The sequence below is a fragment of the Nannospalax galili genome, unplaced genomic scaffold (genome assembly GCF_000622305.1).
Source record: "Nannospalax galili isolate Female #2095 unplaced genomic scaffold, S.galili_v1.0 scaffold251, whole genome shotgun sequence".
NCBI lineage: Eukaryota > Metazoa > Chordata > Mammalia > Rodentia > Spalacidae > Nannospalax > Nannospalax galili.
In genome coordinates this window covers 2,014,224-2,018,835 of record NW_008329576.1, presented here as the reverse complement: position 1 = coordinate 2,018,835, position 4,612 = coordinate 2,014,224, and the positions used below count along the sequence as shown (strand labels likewise).

Genomic DNA, 4,612 nt, shown 5'->3' with positions numbered 1-4,612 from the left:
TATGTCAATGCTGTTGTAACGAAATGCTTCTTCTAATTATATGGTTATTAAATAAATAATGTTTAAAAAGCTTCTGTACAGCAAAGAAAACAATCATCAAAGCAAAGAGGCAGCCTATAGAACATAAAAAGATATATGCCAACTACACATCAGACAATGGATTAGTATCTACAATACATAAATAACTGCAGAAAAACACCAAAAATTCAGATCATCCAGTCAATGAACTGGCTAAAACTAAGTAGACAGTTCTCAAAGAAGAAATTCAAGGACTTAAAAAACATTTTAAAATGTATTTGACAATCTAATTCATCAGGGAAATACAAATTAAAACTGCTTCAAAAGCACTCTGCTATTACCCCTATTCCTGCCACCACCGCTTACCTGTGTCCCTCACCTTTTGCTGACTCCCTCCCTCACTTTAGGATTGCTTGAACCCAGCTGGCTGGTCTAGGGATGCTCTAGTTACCCCATATGGCCCCCGAGACCCAGGTAGGCTGCCCCACCCCATGCTATCACTCCTATTCCCATTGCTGCTTACTAGGGACCCCCACCTCTTCCTGACTACCTCCCTCCCTTTGGGATTCACATTATCTCAAAAGGCTGCAGCAGGGACTCTCCAATTTCCACATCACTCCAAATCTCTGTCTCCAGCAATCAATAACCCCTACCTCTTCCTGACACCCACCTTCCCTTTGGAATTTGCCTGTCCCCAGAAGACTGCACACCAAGGACTCTTCAGCTCCCCCACGTGGACTTGAGACCCAAATAGGCTACCCCCAAATATCTGCCATCACGCCAAAGCAGCTTCCTGCCGTAGCCAGGAACACCTGGGTGACTCCCTATTAACCTCAACCCCCAGAGATGTCAATGACATTTTTTAAGTGGAAAACGTCAATAGAATGAATCACATGGGAGACTCTCAAACCTTGATGACAAGGTAGTGGAATTAGATCCTTCAGTCAAAGAAAATGTCAAATCTAAAAAAAAAAAAAAAATCTCAGGAACAGAATGTGCTGGAACTTTGAGATACTATGAAAAGACCAAATCTATGAATCATAGCTATAGAAAAAGGAGAAGAAACCCAGGTCAGAGGCAGAGAAATATTTTCAACAAAATCATGGAAGAAAACCCTAAATGTAAGGAAATAGATGCCTTTTGAGATCCAAGAAACATACAGAACACCAAACAGGACCAGAAAAGAAGCTCCCACGTCCTATGATAACCAAAACACTAAATGTACAGAACAAAGAAAGGGTACCAAACGCTGCAAGACAGAAAGAGTAAATCACAAAAGAAAACACCTCCACAACAAAACGACACATATTAAGAAACGCTGGTCAATAGTAACTTTCAATATTATTGGACTCAATTCTCTAATCAAAACACACAGTAAATGTTTGGAGTAGAAAACAGGATCCATCTTTTTTCTGCCTCCAAGAAACACACCTTACCGTCAATGATCAATATCATCTGATGGTAAAATATTGGAAGAAGGTGTGCTAAGACAAGACAACAAGCAGGTGTAGCTATGCTATCTGACATAATCAATTTCAAACTAGAACTAGTCAGAAAAGATGAGGAAAGACATTTCACACTCAAAAAAAAAACCACCAAAAAGATATTATAATCCCAAACATGTATTACCAAGCATAGGGACACCCAATTTTATTTTTTAAAAATACTCTCAGATCTAAAATCACTGATTGACTCCAACTTCAGAACCCAACTCTCACGAATAGAGAGGTCATTGAAACAAAAACTAAACAGAGAAGTCCAAAAGTTAAATGATGTAAATCAAATGGGCTTAACAGACATCTACATAACATTCCACCCTAACACCGAAGAATACATTTTCTTCCCAGCAGTCCATGGAACTGTCTCCAAAATCAACCACATACTAAGGCACAAAATAAGTCTTAACAGATTTTGGAAAATTGAAACAACATCCTGTATCCTTTCTGACCACAGAGAAATAAAGCTGGATATCGACAACAACAGAAAGTGGGAAAATACAGAAAGTCATGGAACCCGAACAAAACACTACTGGATGCAAACTGGGTGAAGGAAGAAATCAAGAAGGGAATTTTTTTTTGTTTCTAGAACTGAATGAAAATGAAAATAAAGCATACCAAAATCTACAAGTCTTAAAATGTGTATAGAATAAGAGTACATGAAATCAGGCAGGGGTCATAGGAGGGTGCAGATAGGGGTCTAAATATGATCAAAACATATTGAATGACATTCTCAGAAGTTCGTTTTTAAAAAACTGTTTTGAGGGGCTGGAGAGATGGCTCAGCTGTTAAGAGTGCTGGCTGTTCATGCAGAAGATTCAGGTTCAAATCCCAGCACCTACATGGCAACTAACAAACATTCCGGGGGATCTGAAGCCTTCTTCTGTCCTCTGTGGACATTGAATGACATAGGGGCACTTACATACATGCACACAGTACACACACATAAAATAAAAATAAAGCAAAAAACATTTTTAATTAAAAAAACAACTTGTAAGAGTGTCACTAAAATTCCTTCTGACGGGTATGAACAACATCCACCCCCTCTTCCCTTGGTCACAATGACAAATCGAGGTCAATTTAATCAAACTGCAGTCAGAGAAACCAGTAGGCTTACTACAGTGCAATGGTGAGGATTTACTTACAGGAGTGTGGGCGCTCCCCCAGTAAGACTGCACTGGAAAGTCTTCATCCAGGCCTGGATGGTGACTTCCCTGTAACCACATAAACTAGCAGGGTCACCCCTAGGCTTCCCCAGTCTGTATACCCTTAGCCCCGCCCCTAGTCCACAATCACCCAGGACCAATTAGTTGGTTGGGAGATGTGACTGGAATCTCAAGCAAGGGTCCATGACTCTTGCTTCCCCTCCCTTCCAAATCATAAATCTGGGAAAGACTGTAGGGAGAAAGGAACTCATATAAGCTCGTAGAGTCACTATGGAAATCAATATAGTTTCCTTCAAAAATTAAAACTAGAACTACCATATAACCTAGCTATACACTACTGTGTATATGCCCTAAGAAATCTAAGTTAACATAACACAGAGGTCCTTGTACATCCATGTTTATCTGCTCTATTCACAATAGCCAGGAAATGGGACCAGACTACTAGATGTCCATCAACATGTGGATGAATAATTAAAGAAGTGGCCCATGTACACAATGGGATTTTTTTCCGTCATAAGGAAAAGTGAAACTGTGACATAGGTTAGGTCAAAGGGAAGGAGAATCAATAAAAAAATATATATAGCCAGGCGTGGTGGCGCTCACCTTTAATCCCAGCACTCAGGAGACAAAGGCAGGCAGATCTCTGTGAGATCAAGGCCAGCCTGGTCTACATGGTGAGTTCCAGGCCAGCTGGGGCTATGGGAGACCCTGTCTCAGAAGGAACAAAGTATAATGACATATATGCATTAAAATGCTATATTGAAACCCGTTATTTATTTGCTAACTTAAAAATATTTTTTAAATACATGTCAGGTGCTCACTTCAGCAGCACATATACTAACATTGGATACAGAGAAGATTAGCATGACCCCTGCTCAGGGATGATACAAAAATTCATGGAGAGTTTCATAGTTAAAATAAAAATATATGTCAGGTTTAGAAAGGCTCTAAGTTTTAAGAAAAAAAAGTAAAATGCTTAAAAATGGCAAAGAAATAAAATGTTCAGAAAAAATTGCCTAAAACTTAGAGAAAAGATTACTATGTGCCCTTTAAAGGTCATTCCAAGACAAGCTTATATTAGGATCATCTGATTCTCTGGGGAATGTAGCACCATTAGGTTTATTTTTTTACTAGTATGTTTGCCCATATTCTGTAAGTTAAGTGTTAATTTAGAGAAGACTTGTACATTGTAAATGGTTTTCTGTCCAATAAAAAAAGATTATCCTCAGGCATAAAGAGATGGCTCCTGAGTTAAAGGAGCACAGTGCTGTTACAGAGGACCTAAGCTCAGTTCCCAGCACCCACACAGGCAGCTCACAACCACTTGTAACTCCAGCTCCAAATGACCTGATATCTTCTTCTGGCTTCTGCAAACACCTGCCCTTATGTGCACATACCTGCACACAGACACATGTATACATAATTAAAACATAAAAATAAAGTATTTTTAAAAGAAGTTTGTCCTCAGGAATTGAGTCCTACAGAGCATTAACCAGTTCTGTATCCCTTTTGTACTCTTATTCTAGTATTTTCTCTTTAACTGGACAAACATACCAAACTCCATCTTGTTGGTTCCCTGATTAATAAATAAGATGTTTACGTATTCTAATACACTGTGTGAGATTCATGGGGTTTATTTTGTTTTGTTTTTTTCCCTTTTGAGACGGGGTCTCCCTGTAGCCCCAGCTGGCCTGGAACTCACTATGTAGACCAGGCTGGCTTTGAACTCACAGAGATCCGCCTGCCTCTGCCTCCCGAGTGCTGGGACTATAGGCGTGTGCCACCACACCTGGCCATGGTTGCTATTTTAAAGTTTTTGCAAAGAATAGTATTATTAAAGTGAGACAAAAATGAATAAAGGAGCTTTATCAGATTACTCTGAGTGAAGCGGAACTCTGGCCAGCTCCCCTCCACGTTTATCACATCTCCTGC

General features: G+C 39.6%; 1 non-coding gene across 1 annotated transcript; it reads left to right on the top strand.

Annotated features, from left to right (window-relative positions):
• The first annotated feature begins 3,493 nt into the window (after positions 1-3,493).
• LOC115071415 lies at positions 3,494-3,596 on the top strand. The gene has a single exon (XR_003850500.1). It is a non-coding gene; the product is annotated as a U6 spliceosomal RNA (small nuclear RNA).
• The last annotated feature ends 1,016 nt before the right edge of the window (positions 3,597-4,612 follow it).